Consider the following 15,172-nt stretch of genomic DNA (forward strand, 5'->3'; position numbering starts at 1 on the left):
CAAGCAAAATTCTCAGATTTTCTTGAAAAGTGGAAACTATGCCTACTCCAAACACATTTTTCAAAGCAAACAATTTAAGCGGGGTTCTGACCCCCAACTGCCGGAGAAACCTCTACTTTCCACAAGATGGCAGGCTAGCCTTCTGGAAAAAGCCAAGATAGAGAACAGAGACTCCTGGAGATGCCGGGGATTGAACCCGGGGCCTCATACATGCGAAGCATGCGCTCTACCACTGAGCTACATCCCCTCGACTGCACTCTAACGTTTTGCTGGATGCAAGGAGACTCTGAAGCCCATGGACTGCAAAGTCTCGATTTGAGACTAGAATGTAAAGTGTCAGGCTTGGAATTGCTCACACCTCACGTGTGAACTGTCTTCATGGAGCATATATTTAGTGCAATCAGGGATCGATTCTCCGGCAGGGCTTTTATTTGCTCAGTTTGGAATGCAAAACTTCTCAGGATTCCCAAAAATGTGACAACTATTGGTCTACTTTCCTGCTTGCTCAGCCTTTCGGGAGATGATTCCATTGGATATTCCCTCTTGCCCATCGGTATACATTCAAATTGAAGGCAAGTCATAGTGTGATTGGCTGCCAAGCAGCTACCTTTGGAGCAGTGCAATTGGAAGTCTGCCAAGGGCATACATATATTAATGCAATGCTTTGGTATTAGTTCTGATCAGCAGGTTTCCTTGACTGTTCTTCACACCTCCCCTAGCGACGACTATGTCATCCATTCCCTTTGAAAGCAGATAGAGTACGCTTCTTTTCCGGTATTTATCGAAGCTCTGGGAATTTTTCATAGTCAATGGAAGGTATTGTTGATTCAAAGCAAAAGCCATGGAAATTAAACCACAAAATCCTTCGAGCCGGATTTGAACCAGCGACCTAAGGATGCCTGAATTTATGCTACAGTCCTCCGCTCTACCAACTGAGCTATCGAAGGAGTAGTGGCAAACTTCCGTAGCACCAAAATTATCTCTCGCTCAAGAAAGGTTGTGGAGGGTGGGGACCAGGAGCAGACAGATGCACATCATCAATATTACCTGCCACTCCCCCTCAAAGTTACCAGAAAAGTAAGAGTCTCTGCTTTCGAGGAAGAACCCTTACCAATGACCAAGAGGGCTGCCACAGATTTCTATCCTAAATGTATTAAGATTGCCAAGATTAATCATCACTTTGATGGCTTAAACAAGTAAGATTCTTCTGTTGTATAAGCATCAAAAATGAGATAGCCCCATTTCATGGGTTTTTTCAAGGCAAACGTCTCACAGTTTAAGTGGGGTTGGTATCCCAGTTGCATGACATATCTCTTCCTTAATACTGATAGCCAGCCTTGTTTTCTGCCAAAATCCGAGACAAGCATGGCAAAAGTCTGGAGATGCCGGGGATTGAACCCGGGGCCTCATACATGCAAAGCATGCGCTCTACCACTGAGCTACATCCCCATGTCTGCCAAGTTTTACTGGCTGCCAAGTCAACCCATTTGACACTGCAGCATAAAGTCTCAGCCAGGAAAATCCTTAAGCCTCGTACCTGGAATATCTTCATGGTCTATAGTCCTATTTAGAGATGCTTGTGTGCAGCCTTCTTAGCGCAGTAGGCAGCGCGTCAGTCTCATAATCTGAAGGTCCTGAGTTCGATCCTCAGAGAGGGCATTTATTTCCTCCTTTTGGCAAGCAAAATTCTCAGATTTTCTTGAAAAGTGGAAACTATGCCTACTCCAAACACATTTTTCAAAGCAAACAATTTAAGCGGGGTTCTGACCCCCAACTGCCGGAGAAACCTCTACTTTCCACAAGATGGCAGGCTAGCCTTCTGGAAAAAGCCAAGATAGAGAACAGAGACTCCTGGAGATGCCGGGGATTGAACCCGGGGCCTCATACATGCGAAGCATGCGCTCTACCACTGAGCTACATCCCCTCGACTGCACTCTAACGTTTTGCTGGATGCAAGGAGACTCTGAAGCCCATGGACTGCAAAGTCTCGATTTGAGACTAGAATGTAAAGTGTCAGGCTTGGAATTGCTCACACCTCACGTGTGAACTGTCTTCATGGAGCATATATTTAGTGCAATCAGGGATCGATTCTCCGGCAGGGCTTTTATTTGCTCAGTTTGGAATGCAAAACTTCTCAGGATTCCCAAAAATGTGACAACTATTGGTCTACTTTCCTGCTTGCTCAGCCTTTCGGGAGATGATTCCATTGGATATTCCCTCTTGCCCATCGGTATACATTCAAATTGAAGGCAAGTCATAGTGTGATTGGCTGCCAAGCAGCTACCTTTGGAGCAGTGCAATTGGAAGTCTGCCAAGGGCATACATATATTAATGCAATGCTTTGGTATTAGTTCTGATCAGCAGGTTTCCTTGACTGTTCTTCACACCTCCCCTAGCGACGACTATGTCATCCATTCCCTTTGAAAGCAGATAGAGTACGCTTCTTTTCCGGTATTTATCGAAGCTCTGGGAATTTTTCATAGTCAATGGAAGGTATTGTTGATTCAAAGCAAAAGCCATGGAAATTAAACCACAAAATCCTTCGAGCCGGATTTGAACCAGCGACCTAAGGATGCCTGAATTTATGCTACAGTCCTCCGCTCTACCAACTGAGCTATCGAAGGAGTAGTGGCAAACTTCCGTAGCACCAAAATTATCTCTCGCTCAAGAAAGGTTGTGGAGGGTGGGGACCAGGAGCAGACAGATGCACATCATCAATATTACCTGCCACTCCCCCTCAAAGTTACCAGAAAAGTAAGAGTCTCTGCTTTCGAGGAAGAACCCTTACCAATGACCAAGAGGGCTGCCACAGATTTCTATCCTAAATGTATTAAGATTGCCAAGATTAATCATCACTTTGATGGCTTAAACAAGTAAGATTCTTCTGTTGTATAAGCATCAAAAATGAGATAGCCCCATTTCATGGGTTTTTTCAAGGCAAACGTCTCACAGTTTAAGTGGGGTTGGTATCCCAGTTGCATGACATATCTCTTCCTTAATACTGATAGCCAGCCTTGTTTTCTGCCAAAATCCGAGACAAGCATGGCAAAAGTCTGGAGATGCCGGGGATTGAACCCGGGGCCTCATACATGCAAAGCATGCGCTCTACCACTGAGCTACATCCCCATGTCTGCCAAGTTTTACTGGCTGCCAAGTCAACCCATTTGACACTGCAGCATAAAGTCTCAGCCAGGAAAATCCTTAAGCCTCGTACCTGGAATATCTTCATGGTCTATAGTCCTATTTAGAGATGCTTGTGTGCAGCCTTCTTAGCGCAGTAGGCAGCGCGTCAGTCTCATAATCTGAAGGTCCTGAGTTCGATCCTCAGAGAGGGCATTTATTTCCTCCTTTTGGCAAGCAAAATTCTCAGATTTTCTTGAAAAGTGGAAACTATGCCTACTCCAAACACATTTTTCAAAGCAAACAATTTAAGCGGGGTTCTGACCCCCAACTGCCCGAGAAACCTCTACTTTCCACAAGATGGCAGGCTAGCCTTCTGGAAAAAGCCAAGATAGAGAACAGAGACTCCTGGAGATGCCGGGGATTGAACCCGGGGCCTCATACATGCGAAGCATGCGCTCTACCACTGAGCTACATCCCCTCGACTGCACTCTAACGTTTTGCTGGATGCAAGGAGACTCTGAAGCCCATGGACTGCAAAGTCTCGATTTGAGACTAGAATGTAAAGTGTCAGGCTTGGAATTGCTCACACCTCACGTGTGAACTGTCTTCATGGAGCATATATTTAGTGCAATCAGGGATCGATTCTCCGGCAGGGCTTTTATTTGCTCAGTTTGGAATGCAAAACTTCTCAGGATTCCCAAAAATGTGACAACTATTGGTCTACTTTCCTGCTTGCTCAGCCTTTCGGGAGATGATTCCATTGGATATTCCCTCTTGCCCATCGGTATACATTCAAATTGAAGGCAAGTCATAGTGTGATTGGCTGCCAAGCAGCTACCTTTGGAGCAGTGCAATTGGAAGTCTGCCAAGGGCATACATATATTAATGCAATGCTTTGGTATTAGTTCTGATCAGCAGGTTTCCTTGACTGTTCTTCACACCTCCCCTAGCGACGACTATGTCATCCATTCCCTTTGAAAGCAGATAGAGTACGCTTCTTTTCCGGTATTTATCGAAGCTCTGGGAATTTTTCATAGTCAATGGAAGGTATTGTTGATTCAAAGCAAAAGCCATGGAAATTAAACCACAAAATCCTTCGAGCCGGATTTGAACCAGCGACCTAAGGATGCCTGAATTTATGCTACAGTCCTCCGCTCTACCAACTGAGCTATCGAAGGAGTAGTGGCAAACTTCCGTAGCACCAAAATTATCTCTCGCTCAAGAAAGGTTGTGGAGGGTGGGGACCAGGAGCAGACAGATGCACATCATCAATATTACCTGCCACTCCCCCTCAAAGTTACCAGAAAAGTAAGAGTCTCTGCTTTCGAGGAAGAACCCTTACCAATGACCAAGAGGGCTGCCACAGATTTCTATCCTAAATGTATTAAGATTGCCAAGATTAATCATCACTTTGATGGCTTAAACAAGTAAGATTCTTCTGTTGTATAAGCATCAAAAATGAGATAGCCCCATTTCATGGGTTTTTTCAAGGCAAACGTCTCACAGTTTAAGTGGGGTTGGTATCCCAGTTGCATGACATATCTCTTCCTTAATACTGATAGCCAGCCTTGTTTTCTGCCAAAATCCGAGACAAGCATGGCAAAAGTCTGGAGATGCCGGGGATTGAACCCGGGGCCTCATACATGCAAAGCATGCGCTCTACCACTGAGCTACATCCCCATGTCTGCCAAGTTTTACTGGCTGCCAAGTCAACCCATTTGACACTGCAGCATAAAGTCTCAGCCAGGAAAATCCTTAAGCCTCGTACCTGGAATATCTTCATGGTCTATAGTCCTATTTAGAGATGCTTGTGTGCAGCCTTCTTAGCGCAGTAGGCAGCGCGTCAGTCTCATAATCTGAAGGTCCTGAGTTCGATCCTCAGAGAGGGCATTTATTTCCTCCTTTTGGCAAGCAAAATTCTCAGATTTTCTTGAAAAGTGGAAACTATGCCTACTCCAAACACATTTTTCAAAGCAAACAATTTAAGCGGGGTTCTGACCCCCAACTGCCGGAGAAACCTCTACTTTCCACAAGATGGCAGGCTAGCCTTCTGGAAAAAGCCAAGATAGAGAACAGAGACTCCTGGAGATGCCGGGGATTGAACCCGGGGCCTCATACATGCAAAGCATGCGCTCTACCACTGAGCTACATCCCCTCGACTGCACTCTAACGTTTTGCTGGATGCAAGGAGACTCTGAAGCCCATGGACTGCAAAGTCTCGATTTGAGACTAGAATGTAAAGTGTCAGGCTTGGAATTGCTCACACCTCACGTGTGAACTGTCTTCATGGAGCATATATTTAGTGCAATCAGGGATCGATTCTCCGGCAGGGCTTTTATTTGCTCAGTTTGGAATGCAAAACTTCTCAGGATTCCCAAAAATGTGACAACTATTGGTCTACTTTCCTGCTTGCTCAGCCTTTCGGGAGATGATTCCATTGGATATTCCCTCTTGCCCATCGGTATACATTCAAATTGAAGGCAAGTCATAGTGTGATTGGCTGCCAAGCAGCTACCTTTGGAGCAGTGCAATTGGAAGTCTGCCAAGGGCATACATATATTAATGCAATGCTTTGGTATTAGTTCTGATCAGCAGGTTTCCTTGACTGTTCTTCACACCTCCCCTAGCGACGACTATGTCATCCATTCCCTTTGAAAGCAGATAGAGTACGCTTCTTTTCCGGTATTTATCGAAGCTCTGGGAATTTTTCATAGTCAATGGAAGGTATTGTTGATTCAAAGCAAAAGCCATGGAAATTAAACCACAAAATCCTTCGAGCCGGATTTGAACCAGCGACCTAAGGATGCCTGAATTTATGCTACAGTCCTCCGCTCTACCAACTGAGCTATCGAAGGAGTAGTGGCAAACTTCCGTAGCACCAAAATTATCTCTCGCTCAAGAAAGGTTGTGGAGGGTGGGGACCAGGAGCAGACAGATGCACATCATCAATATTACCTGCCACTCCCCCTCAAAGTTACCAGAAAAGTAAGAGTCTCTGCTTTCGAGGAAGAACCCTTACCAATGACCAAGAGGGCTGCCACAGATTTCTATCCTAAATGTATTAAGATTGCCAAGATTAATCATCACTTTGATGGCTTAAACAAGTAAGATTCTTCTGTTGTATAAGCATCAAAAATGAGATAGCCCCATTTCATGGGTTTTTTCAAGGCAAACGTCTCACAGTTTAAGTGGGGTTGGTATCCCAGTTGCATGACATATCTCTTCCTTAATACTGATAGCCAGCCTTGTTTTCTGCCAAAATCCGAGACAAGCATGGCAAAAGTCTGGAGATGCCGGGGATTGAACCCGGGGCCTCATACATGCAAAGCATGCGCTCTACCACAGAGCTACATCCCCATGTCTGCCAAGTTTTACTGGCTGCCAAGTCAACCCATTTGACACTGCAGCATAAAGTCTCAGCCAGGAAAATCCTTAAGCCTCGTACCTGGAATATCTTCATGGTCTATAGTCCTATTTAGAGATGCTTGTGTGCAGCCTTCTTAGCGCAGTAGGCAGCGTGTCAGTCTCATAATCTGAAGGTCCTGAGTTCGATCCTCAGAGAGGGCATTTCTTTCCTCCTTTTGGCAAGCAAAATTCTCAGATTTTCTTGAAAAGTGGAAACTATGCCTACTCCAAACACATTTTTCAAAGCAAACAATTTAAGCGGGGTTCTGACCCCCAACTGCCCGAGAAACCTCTACTTTCCACAAGATGGCAGGCTAGCCTTCTGGAAAAAGCCAAGATAGAGAACAGAGACTCCTGGAGATGCCGGGGATTGAACCCGGGGCCTCATACATGCGAAGCATGCGCTCTACCACTGAGCTACATCCCCTCGACTGCACTCTAACGTTTTGCTGGATGCAAGGAGACTCTGAAGCCCATGGACTGCAAAGTCTCGATTTGAGACTAGAATGTAAAGTGTCAGGCTTGGAATTGCTCACACCTCACGTGTGAACTGTCTTCATGGAGCATATCTTTAGTGCAATCAGGGATCGATTCTCCGGCAGGGCTTTTATTTGCTCAGTTTGGAATGCAAAACTTCTCAGGATTCCCAAAAATGTGACAACTATTGGTCTACTTTCCTGCTTGCTCAGCCTTTCGGGAGATGATTCCATTGGATATTCCCTCTTGCCCATCGGTATACATTCAAATTGAAGGCAAGTCATAGTGTGATTGGCTGCCAAGCAGCTACCTTTGGAGCAGTGCAATTGGAAGTCTGCCAAGGGCATACATATATTAATGCAATGCTTTGGTATTAGTTCTGATCAGCAGGTTTCCTTGACTGTTCTTCACACCTCCCCTAGCGACGACTATGTCATCCATTCCCTTTGAAAGCAGATAGAGTACGCTTCTTTTCCGGTATTTATCGAAGCTCTGGGAATTTTTCATAGTCAATGGAAGGTATTGTTGATTCAAAGCAAAAGCCATGGAAATTAAACCACAAAATCCTTCGAGCCGGATTTGAACCAGCGACCTAAGGATGCCTGAATTTATGCTACAGTCCTCCGCTCTACCAACTGAGCTATCGAAGGAGTAGTGGCAAACTTCCGTAGCACCAAAATTATCTCTCGCTCAAGAAAGGTTGTGGAGGGTGGGGACCAGGAGCAGACAGATGCACATCATCAATATTACCTGCCACTCCCCCTCAAAGTTACCAGAAAAGTAAGAGTCTCTGCTTTCGAGGAAGAACCCTTACCAATGACCAAGAGGGCTGCCACAGATTTCTATCCTAAATGTATTAAGATTGCCAAGATGAATCATCACTTTGATGGCTTAAACAAGTAAGATTCTTCTGTTGTATAAGCATCAAAAATGAGATAGCCCCATTTCATGGGTTTTTTCAAGGCAAACGTCTCACAGTTTAAGTGGGGTTGGTATCCCAGTTGCATGACATATCTCTTCCTTAATACTGATAGCCAGCCTTGTTTTCTGCCAAAATCCGAGACAAGCATGGCAAAAGTCTGGAGATGCCGGGGATTGAACCCGGGGCCTCATACATGCAAAGCATGCGCTCTACCACTGAGCTACATCCCCATGTCTGCCAAGTTTTACTGGCTGCCAAGTCAACCCATTTGACACTGCAGCATAAAGTCTCAGCCAGGAAAATCCTTAAGCCTCGTACCTGGAATATCTTCATGGTCTATAGTCCTATTTAGAGATGCTTGTGTGCAGCCTTCTTAGCGCAGTAGGCAGCGCGTCAGTCTCATAATCTGAAGGTCCTGAGTTCGATCCTCAGAGAGGGCATTTATTTCCTCCTTTTGGCAAGCAAAATTCTCAGATTTTCTTGAAAAGTGGAAACTATGCCTACTCCAAACACATTTTTCAAAGCAAACAATTTAAGCGGGGTTCTGACCCCCAACTGCCGGAGAAACCTCTACTTTCCACAAGATGGCAGGCTAGCCTTCTGGAAAAAGCCAAGATAGAGAACAGAGACTCCTGGAGATGCCGGGGATTGAACCCGGGGCCTCATACATGCGAAGCATGCGCTCTACCACTGAGCTACATCCCCTCGACTGCACTCTAACGTTTTGCTGGATGCAAGGAGACTCTGAAGCCCATGGACTGCAAAGTCTCGATTTGAGACTAGAATGTAAAGTGTCAGGCTTGGAATTGCTCACACCTCACGTGTGAACTGTCTTCATGGAGCATATATTTAGTGCAATCAGGGATCGATTCTCCGGCAGGGCTTTTATTTGCTCAGTTTGGAATGCAAAACTTCTCAGGATTCCCAAAAATGTGACAACTATTGGTCTACTTTCCTGCTTGCTCAGCCTTTCGGGAGATGATTCCATTGGATATTCCCTCTTGCCCATCGGTATACATTCAAATTGAAGGCAAGTCATAGTGTGATTGGCTGCCAAGCAGCTACCTTTGGAGCAGTGCAATTGGAAGTCTGCCAAGGGCATACATATATTAATGCAATGCTTTGGTATTAGTTCTGATCAGCAGGTTTCCTTGACTGTTCTTCACACCTCCCCTAGCGACGACTATGTCATCCATTCCCTTTGAAAGCAGATAGAGTACGCTTCTTTTCCGGTATTTATCGAAGCTCTGGGAATTTTTCATAGTCAATGGAAGGTATTGTTGATTCAAAGCAAAAGCCATGGAAATTAAACCACAAAATCCTTCGAGCCGGATTTGAACCAGCGACCTAAGGATGCCTGAATTTATGCTACAGTCCTCCGCTCTACCAACTGAGCTATCGAAGGAGTAGTGGCAAACTTCCGTAGCACCAAAATTATCTCTCGCTCAAGAAAGGTTGTGGAGGGTGGGGACCAGGAGCAGACAGATGCACATCATCAATATTACCTGCCACTCCCCCTCAAAGTTACCAGAAAAGTAAGAGTCTCTGCTTTCGAGGAAGAACCCTTACCAATGACCAAGAGGGCTGCCACAGATTTCTATCCTAAATGTATTAAGATTGCCAAGATTAATCATCACTTTGATGGCTTAAACAAGTAAGATTCTTCTGTTGTATAAGCATCAAAAATGAGATAGCCCCATTTCATGGGTTTTTTCAAGGCAAACGTCTCACAGTTTAAGTGGGGTTGGTATCCCAGTTGCATGACATATCTCTTCCTTAATACTGATAGCCAGCCTTGTTTTCTGCCAAAATCCGAGACAAGCATGGCAAAAGTCTGGAGATGCCGGGGATTGAACCCGGGGCCTCATACATGCAAAGCATGCGCTCTACCACAGAGCTACATCCCCATGTCTGCCAAGTTTTACTGGCTGCCAAGTCAACCCATTTGACACTGCAGCATAAAGTCTCAGCCAGGAAAATCCTTAAGCCTCGTACCTGGAATATCTTCATGGTCTATAGTCCTATTTAGAGATGCTTGTGTGCAGCCTTCTTAGCGCAGTAGGCAGCGTGTCAGTCTCATAATCTGAAGGTCCTGAGTTCGATCCTCAGAGAGGGCATTTATTTCCTCCTTTTGGCAAGCAAAATTCTCAGATTTTCTTGAAAAGTGGAAACTATGCCTACTCCAAACACATTTTTCAAAGCAAACAATTTAAGCGGGGTTCTGACCCCCAACTGCCCGAGAAACCTCTACTTTCCACAAGATGGCAGGCTAGCCTTCTGGAAAAAGCCAAGATAGAGAACAGAGACTCCTGGAGATGCCGGGGATTGAACCCGGGGCCTCATACATGCGAAGCATGCGCTCTACCACTGAGCTACATCCCCTCGACTGCACTCTAACGTTTTGCTGGATGCAAGGAGACTCTGAAGCCCATGGACTGCAAAGTCTCGATTTGAGACTAGAATGTAAAGTGTCAGGCTTGGAATTGCTCACACCTCACGTGTGAACTGTCTTCATGGAGCATATATTTAGTGCAATCAGGGATCGATTCTCCGGCAGGGCTTTTATTTGCTCAGTTTGGAATGCAAAACTTCTCAGGATTCCCAAAAATGTGACAACTATTGGTCTACTTTCCTGCTTGCTCAGCCTTTCGGGAGATGATTCCATTGGATATTCCCTCTTGCCCATCGGTATACATTCAAATTGAAGGCAAGTCATAGTGTGATTGGCTGCCAAGCAGCTACCTTTGGAGCAGTGCAATTGGAAGTCTGCCAAGGGCATACATATATTAATGCAATGCTTTGGTATTAGTTCTGATCAGCAGGTTTCCTTGACTGTTCTTCACACCTCCCCTAGCGACGACTATGTCATCCATTCCCTTTGAAAGCAGATAGAGTACGCTTCTTTTCCGGTATTTATCGAAGCTCTGGGAATTTTTCATAGTCAATGGAAGGTATTGTTGATTCAAAGCAAAAGCCATGGAAATTAAACCACAAAATCCTTCGAGCCGGATTTGAACCAGCGACCTAAGGATGCCTGAATTTATGCTACAGTCCTCCGCTCTACCAACTGAGCTATCGAAGGAGTAGTGGCAAACTTCCGTAGCACCAAAATTATCTCTCGCTCAAGAAAGGTTGTGGAGGGTGGGGACCAGGAGCAGACAGATGCACATCATCAATATTACCTGCCACTCCCCCTCAAAGTTACCAGAAAAGTAAGAGTCTCTGCTTTCGAGGAAGAACCCTTACCAATGACCAAGAGGGCTGCCACAGATTTCTATCCTAAATGTATTAAGATTGCCAAGATTAATCATCACTTTGATGGCTTAAACAAGTAAGATTCTTCTGTTGTATAAGCATCAAAAATGAGATAGCCCCATTTCATGGGTTTTTTCAAGGCAAACGTCTCACAGTTTAAGTGGGGTTGGTATCCCAGTTGCATGACATATCTCTTCCTTAATACTGATAGCCAGCCTTGTTTTCTGCCAAAATCCGAGACAAGCATGGCAAAAGTCTGGAGATGCCGGGGATTGAACCCGGGGCCTCATACATGCAAAGCATGCGCTCTACCACTGAGCTACATCCCCATGTCTGCCAAGTTTTACTGGCTGCCAAGTCAACCCATTTGACACTGCAGCATAAAGTCTCAGCCAGGAAAATCCTTAAGCCTCGTACCTGGAATATCTTCATGGTCTATAGTCCTATTTAGAGATGCTTGTGTGCAGCCTTCTTAGCGCAGTAGGCAGCGCGTCAGTCTCATAATCTGAAGGTCCTGAGTTCGATCCTCAGAGAGGGCATTTATTTCCTCCTTTTGGCAAGCAAAATTCTCAGATTTTCTTGAAAAGTGGAAACTATGCCTACTCCAAACACATTTTTCAAAGCAAACAATTTAAGCGGGGTTCTGACCCCCAACTGCCCGAGAAACCTCTACTTTCCACAAGATGGCAGGCTAGCCTTCTGGAAAAAGCCAAGATAGAGAACAGAGACTCCTGGAGATGCCGGGGATTGAACCCGGGGCCTCATACATGCGAAGCATGCGCTCTACCACTGAGCTACATCCCCTCGACTGCACTCTAACGTTTTGCTGGATGCAAGGAGACTCTGAAGCCCATGGACTGCAAAGTCTCGATTTGAGACTAGAATGTAAAGTGTCAGGCTTGGAATTGCTCACACCTCACGTGTGAACTGTCTTCATGGAGCATATATTTAGTGCAATCAGGGATCGATTCTCCGGCAGGGCTTTTATTTGCTCAGTTTGGAATGCAAAACTTCTCAGGATTCCCAAAAATGTGACAACTATTGGTCTACTTTCCTGCTTGCTCAGCCTTTCGGGAGATGATTCCATTGGATATTCCCTCTTGCCCATCGGTATACATTCAAATTGAAGGCAAGTCATAGTGTGATTGGCTGCCAAGCAGCTACCTTTGGAGCAGTGCAATTGGAAGTCTGCCAAGGGCATACATATATTAATGCAATGCTTTGGTATTAGTTCTGATCAGCAGGTTTCCTTGACTGTTCTTCACACCTCCCCTAGCGACGACTATGTCATCCATTCCCTTTGAAAGCAGATAGAGTACGCTTCTTTTCCGGTATTTATCGAAGCTCTGGGAATTTTTCATAGTCAATGGAAGGTATTGTTGATTCAAAGCAAAAGCCATGGAAATTAAACCACAAAATCCTTCGAGCCGGATTTGAACCAGCGACCTAAGGATGCCTGAATTTATGCTACAGTCCTCCGCTCTACCAACTGAGCTATCGAAGGAGTAGTGGCAAACTTCCGTAGCACCAAAATTATCTCTCGCTCAAGAAAGGTTGTGGAGGGTGGGGACCAGGAGCAGACAGATGCACATCATCAATATTACCTGCCACTCCCCCTCAAAGTTACCAGAAAAGTAAGAGTCTCTGCTTTCGAGGAAGAACCCTTACCAATGACCAAGAGGGCTGCCACAGATTTCTATCCTAAATGTATTAAGATTGCCAAGATTAATCATCACTTTGATGGCTTAAACAAGTAAGATTCTTCTGTTGTATAAGCATCAAAAATGAGATAGCCCCATTTCATGGGTTTTTTCAAGGCAAACGTCTCACAGTTTAAGTGGGGTTGGTATCCCAGTTGCATGACATATCTCTTCCTTAATACTGATAGCCAGCCTTGTTTTCTGCCAAAATCCGAGACAAGCATGGCAAAAGTCTGGAGATGCCGGGGATTGAACCCGGGGCCTCATACATGCAAAGCATGCGCTCTACCACTGAGCTACATCCCCATGTCTGCCAAGTTTTACTGGCTGCCAAGTCAACCCATTTGACACTGCAGCATAAAGTCTCAGCCAGGAAAATCCTTAAGCCTCGTACCTGGAATATCTTCATGGTCTATAGTCCTATTTAGAGATGCTTGTGTGCAGCCTTCTTAGCGCAGTAGGCAGCGCGTCAGTCTCATAATCTGAAGGTCCTGAGTTCGATCCTCAGAGAGGGCATTTATTTCCTCCTTTTGGCAAGCAAAATTCTCAGATTTTCTTGAAAAGTGGAAACTATGCCTACTCCAAACACATTTTTCAAAGCAAACAATTTAAGCGGGGTTCTGACCCCCAACTGCCGGAGAAACCTCTACTTTCCACAAGATGGCAGGCTAGCCTTCTGGAAAAAGCCAAGATAGAGAACAGAGACTCCTGGAGATGCCGGGGATTGAACCCGGTGCCTCATACATGCGAAGCATGCGCTCTACCACTGAGCTACATCCCCTCGACTGCACTCTAACGTTTTGCTGGATGCAAGGAGACTCTGAAGCCCATGGACTGCAAAGTCTCGATTTGAGACTAGAATGTAAAGTGTCAGGCTTGGAATTGCTCACACCTCACGTGTGAACTGTCTTCATGGAGCATATATTTAGTGCAATCAGGGATCGATTCTCCGGCAGGGCTTTTATTTGCTCAGTTTGGAATGCAAAACTTCTCAGGATTCCCAAAAATGTGACAACTATTGGTCTACTTTCCTGCTTGCTCAGCCTTTCGGGAGATGATTCCATTGGATATTCCCTCTTGCCCATCGGTATACATTCAAATTGAAGGCAAGTCATAGTGTGATTGGCTGCCAAGCAGCTACCTTTGGAGCAGTGCAATTGGAAGTCTGCCAAGGGCATACATATATTAATGCAATGCTTTGGTATTAGTTCTGATCAGCAGGTTTCCTTGACTGTTCTTCACACCTCCCCTAGCGACGACTATGTCATCCATTCCCTTTGAAAGCAGATAGAGTACGCTTCTTTTCCGGTATTTATCGAAGCTCTGGGAATTTTTCATAGTCAATGGAAGGTATTGTTGATTCAAAGCAAAAGCCATGGAAATTAAACCACAAAATCCTTCGAGCCGGATTTGAACCAGCGACCTAAGGATGCCTGAATTTATGCTACAGTCCTCCGCTCTACCAACTGAGCTATCGAAGGAGTAGTGGCAAACTTCCGTAGCACCAAAATTATCTCTCGCTCAAGAAAGGTTGTGGAGGGTGGGGACCAGGAGCAGACAGATGCACATCATCAATATTACCTGCCACTCCCCCTCAAAGTTACCAGAAAAGTAAGAGTCTCTGCTTTCGAGGAAGAACCCTTACCAATGACCAAGAGGGCTGCCACAGATTTCTATCCTAAATGTATTAAGATTGCCAAGATTAATCATCACTTTGATGGCTTAAACAAGTAAGATTCTTCTGTTGTATAAGCATCAAAAATGAGATAGCCCCATTTCATGGGTTTTTTCAAGGCAAACGTCTCACAGTTTAAGTGGGGTTGGTATCCCAGTTGCATGACATATCTCTTCCTTAATACTGATAGCCAGCCTTGTTTTCTGCCAAAATCCGAGACAAGCATGGCAAAAGTCTGGAGATGCCGGGGATTGAACCCGGGGCCTCATACATGCAAAGCATGCGCTCTACCACTGAGCTACATCCCCATGTCTGCCAAGTTTTACTGGCTGCCAAGTCAACCCATTTGACACTGCAGCATAAAGTCTCAGCCAGGAAAATCCTTAAGCCTCGTACCTGGAATATCTTCATGGTCTATAGTCCTATTTAGAGATGCTTGTGTGCAGCCTTCTTAGCGCAGTAGGCAGCGCGTCAGTCTCATAATCTGAAGGTCCTGAGTTCGATCCTCAGAGAGGGCATTTATTTCCTCCTTTTGGCAAGCAAAATTCTCAGATTTTCTTGAAAAGTGGAAACTATGCCTACTCCAAACACATTTTTCAAAGCAAACAATTTAAG

At 45.2% G+C, this 15,172-nt stretch overlaps 36 non-coding genes across 36 annotated transcripts; 9 read left to right on the top strand and 27 right to left on the bottom strand.

Annotated features, from left to right (window-relative positions):
• Positions 1-175: 175 nt before the first annotated feature.
• TRNAA-CGC (transfer RNA alanine (anticodon CGC)) lies at positions 176-247 on the bottom strand. Its single transcript has one exon. It is a non-coding gene; the product is annotated as a tRNA-Ala (tRNA).
• Positions 248-861: 614 nt separating this feature from the next.
• Positions 862-947, bottom strand: TRNAY-GUA (transfer RNA tyrosine (anticodon GUA)). The gene is given in 2 exon segments: positions 862-897; positions 911-947. It is a non-coding gene; the product is annotated as a tRNA-Tyr (tRNA).
• A 430-nt stretch (positions 948-1,377) lies between these two features.
• TRNAA-UGC (transfer RNA alanine (anticodon UGC)) lies at positions 1,378-1,449 on the bottom strand. Its single transcript has one exon. It is a non-coding gene; the product is annotated as a tRNA-Ala (tRNA).
• A 137-nt stretch (positions 1,450-1,586) lies between these two features.
• Positions 1,587-1,659, top strand: TRNAM-CAU (transfer RNA methionine (anticodon CAU)). Its single transcript has one exon. It is a non-coding gene; the product is annotated as a tRNA-Met (tRNA).
• A 193-nt stretch (positions 1,660-1,852) lies between these two features.
• TRNAA-CGC (transfer RNA alanine (anticodon CGC)) lies at positions 1,853-1,924 on the bottom strand. The gene has a single exon. It is a non-coding gene; the product is annotated as a tRNA-Ala (tRNA).
• Positions 1,925-2,538: 614 nt separating this feature from the next.
• On the bottom strand, positions 2,539-2,624 carry TRNAY-GUA (transfer RNA tyrosine (anticodon GUA)). Its single transcript is given in 2 exon segments — positions 2,539-2,574; positions 2,588-2,624. It is a non-coding gene; the product is annotated as a tRNA-Tyr (tRNA).
• Positions 2,625-3,054: 430 nt separating this feature from the next.
• Positions 3,055-3,126, bottom strand: TRNAA-UGC (transfer RNA alanine (anticodon UGC)). The gene has a single exon. It is a non-coding gene; the product is annotated as a tRNA-Ala (tRNA).
• A 137-nt stretch (positions 3,127-3,263) lies between these two features.
• On the top strand, positions 3,264-3,336 carry TRNAM-CAU (transfer RNA methionine (anticodon CAU)). The gene has a single exon. It is a non-coding gene; the product is annotated as a tRNA-Met (tRNA).
• A 193-nt stretch (positions 3,337-3,529) lies between these two features.
• Positions 3,530-3,601, bottom strand: TRNAA-CGC (transfer RNA alanine (anticodon CGC)). Its single transcript has one exon. It is a non-coding gene; the product is annotated as a tRNA-Ala (tRNA).
• Positions 3,602-4,215: 614 nt separating this feature from the next.
• TRNAY-GUA (transfer RNA tyrosine (anticodon GUA)) lies at positions 4,216-4,301 on the bottom strand. Its single transcript is given in 2 exon segments — positions 4,216-4,251; positions 4,265-4,301. It is a non-coding gene; the product is annotated as a tRNA-Tyr (tRNA).
• Positions 4,302-4,731: 430 nt separating this feature from the next.
• Positions 4,732-4,803, bottom strand: TRNAA-UGC (transfer RNA alanine (anticodon UGC)). The gene has a single exon. It is a non-coding gene; the product is annotated as a tRNA-Ala (tRNA).
• Positions 4,804-4,940: 137 nt separating this feature from the next.
• TRNAM-CAU (transfer RNA methionine (anticodon CAU)) lies at positions 4,941-5,013 on the top strand. The gene has a single exon. It is a non-coding gene; the product is annotated as a tRNA-Met (tRNA).
• Positions 5,014-5,206: 193 nt separating this feature from the next.
• Positions 5,207-5,278, bottom strand: TRNAA-UGC (transfer RNA alanine (anticodon UGC)). Its single transcript has one exon. It is a non-coding gene; the product is annotated as a tRNA-Ala (tRNA).
• Positions 5,279-5,892: 614 nt separating this feature from the next.
• TRNAY-GUA (transfer RNA tyrosine (anticodon GUA)) lies at positions 5,893-5,978 on the bottom strand. Its single transcript is given in 2 exon segments — positions 5,893-5,928; positions 5,942-5,978. It is a non-coding gene; the product is annotated as a tRNA-Tyr (tRNA).
• A 430-nt stretch (positions 5,979-6,408) lies between these two features.
• Positions 6,409-6,480, bottom strand: TRNAA-UGC (transfer RNA alanine (anticodon UGC)). Its single transcript has one exon. It is a non-coding gene; the product is annotated as a tRNA-Ala (tRNA).
• Positions 6,481-6,617: 137 nt separating this feature from the next.
• TRNAM-CAU (transfer RNA methionine (anticodon CAU)) lies at positions 6,618-6,690 on the top strand. The gene has a single exon. It is a non-coding gene; the product is annotated as a tRNA-Met (tRNA).
• Positions 6,691-6,883: 193 nt separating this feature from the next.
• TRNAA-CGC (transfer RNA alanine (anticodon CGC)) lies at positions 6,884-6,955 on the bottom strand. Its single transcript has one exon. It is a non-coding gene; the product is annotated as a tRNA-Ala (tRNA).
• Positions 6,956-7,569: 614 nt separating this feature from the next.
• TRNAY-GUA (transfer RNA tyrosine (anticodon GUA)) lies at positions 7,570-7,655 on the bottom strand. The gene is given in 2 exon segments: positions 7,570-7,605; positions 7,619-7,655. It is a non-coding gene; the product is annotated as a tRNA-Tyr (tRNA).
• Positions 7,656-8,085: 430 nt separating this feature from the next.
• Positions 8,086-8,157, bottom strand: TRNAA-UGC (transfer RNA alanine (anticodon UGC)). The gene has a single exon. It is a non-coding gene; the product is annotated as a tRNA-Ala (tRNA).
• Positions 8,158-8,294: 137 nt separating this feature from the next.
• TRNAM-CAU (transfer RNA methionine (anticodon CAU)) lies at positions 8,295-8,367 on the top strand. The gene has a single exon. It is a non-coding gene; the product is annotated as a tRNA-Met (tRNA).
• A 193-nt stretch (positions 8,368-8,560) lies between these two features.
• TRNAA-CGC (transfer RNA alanine (anticodon CGC)) lies at positions 8,561-8,632 on the bottom strand. The gene has a single exon. It is a non-coding gene; the product is annotated as a tRNA-Ala (tRNA).
• A 614-nt stretch (positions 8,633-9,246) lies between these two features.
• On the bottom strand, positions 9,247-9,332 carry TRNAY-GUA (transfer RNA tyrosine (anticodon GUA)). The gene is given in 2 exon segments: positions 9,247-9,282; positions 9,296-9,332. It is a non-coding gene; the product is annotated as a tRNA-Tyr (tRNA).
• Positions 9,333-9,762: 430 nt separating this feature from the next.
• On the bottom strand, positions 9,763-9,834 carry TRNAA-UGC (transfer RNA alanine (anticodon UGC)). Its single transcript has one exon. It is a non-coding gene; the product is annotated as a tRNA-Ala (tRNA).
• Positions 9,835-9,971: 137 nt separating this feature from the next.
• Positions 9,972-10,044, top strand: TRNAM-CAU (transfer RNA methionine (anticodon CAU)). Its single transcript has one exon. It is a non-coding gene; the product is annotated as a tRNA-Met (tRNA).
• Positions 10,045-10,237: 193 nt separating this feature from the next.
• On the bottom strand, positions 10,238-10,309 carry TRNAA-CGC (transfer RNA alanine (anticodon CGC)). Its single transcript has one exon. It is a non-coding gene; the product is annotated as a tRNA-Ala (tRNA).
• Positions 10,310-10,923: 614 nt separating this feature from the next.
• Positions 10,924-11,009, bottom strand: TRNAY-GUA (transfer RNA tyrosine (anticodon GUA)). Its single transcript is given in 2 exon segments — positions 10,924-10,959; positions 10,973-11,009. It is a non-coding gene; the product is annotated as a tRNA-Tyr (tRNA).
• Positions 11,010-11,439: 430 nt separating this feature from the next.
• Positions 11,440-11,511, bottom strand: TRNAA-UGC (transfer RNA alanine (anticodon UGC)). The gene has a single exon. It is a non-coding gene; the product is annotated as a tRNA-Ala (tRNA).
• Positions 11,512-11,648: 137 nt separating this feature from the next.
• On the top strand, positions 11,649-11,721 carry TRNAM-CAU (transfer RNA methionine (anticodon CAU)). The gene has a single exon. It is a non-coding gene; the product is annotated as a tRNA-Met (tRNA).
• A 193-nt stretch (positions 11,722-11,914) lies between these two features.
• Positions 11,915-11,986, bottom strand: TRNAA-CGC (transfer RNA alanine (anticodon CGC)). Its single transcript has one exon. It is a non-coding gene; the product is annotated as a tRNA-Ala (tRNA).
• A 614-nt stretch (positions 11,987-12,600) lies between these two features.
• TRNAY-GUA (transfer RNA tyrosine (anticodon GUA)) lies at positions 12,601-12,686 on the bottom strand. The gene is given in 2 exon segments: positions 12,601-12,636; positions 12,650-12,686. It is a non-coding gene; the product is annotated as a tRNA-Tyr (tRNA).
• Positions 12,687-13,116: 430 nt separating this feature from the next.
• On the bottom strand, positions 13,117-13,188 carry TRNAA-UGC (transfer RNA alanine (anticodon UGC)). The gene has a single exon. It is a non-coding gene; the product is annotated as a tRNA-Ala (tRNA).
• A 137-nt stretch (positions 13,189-13,325) lies between these two features.
• Positions 13,326-13,398, top strand: TRNAM-CAU (transfer RNA methionine (anticodon CAU)). Its single transcript has one exon. It is a non-coding gene; the product is annotated as a tRNA-Met (tRNA).
• Positions 13,399-13,591: 193 nt separating this feature from the next.
• On the bottom strand, positions 13,592-13,663 carry TRNAA-CGC (transfer RNA alanine (anticodon CGC)). The gene has a single exon. It is a non-coding gene; the product is annotated as a tRNA-Ala (tRNA).
• A 614-nt stretch (positions 13,664-14,277) lies between these two features.
• On the bottom strand, positions 14,278-14,363 carry TRNAY-GUA (transfer RNA tyrosine (anticodon GUA)). Its single transcript is given in 2 exon segments — positions 14,278-14,313; positions 14,327-14,363. It is a non-coding gene; the product is annotated as a tRNA-Tyr (tRNA).
• Positions 14,364-14,793: 430 nt separating this feature from the next.
• Positions 14,794-14,865, bottom strand: TRNAA-UGC (transfer RNA alanine (anticodon UGC)). The gene has a single exon. It is a non-coding gene; the product is annotated as a tRNA-Ala (tRNA).
• Positions 14,866-15,002: 137 nt separating this feature from the next.
• On the top strand, positions 15,003-15,075 carry TRNAM-CAU (transfer RNA methionine (anticodon CAU)). Its single transcript has one exon. It is a non-coding gene; the product is annotated as a tRNA-Met (tRNA).
• Positions 15,076-15,172: the final 97 nt, after the last annotated feature.

The sequence above is a fragment of the Lissotriton vulgaris genome, unplaced genomic scaffold, assembly GCF_964263255.1.
Source record: "Lissotriton vulgaris unplaced genomic scaffold, aLisVul1.2 SCAFFOLD_2797, whole genome shotgun sequence".
Classification (NCBI taxonomy): domain Eukaryota; kingdom Metazoa; phylum Chordata; class Amphibia; order Caudata; family Salamandridae; genus Lissotriton; species Lissotriton vulgaris.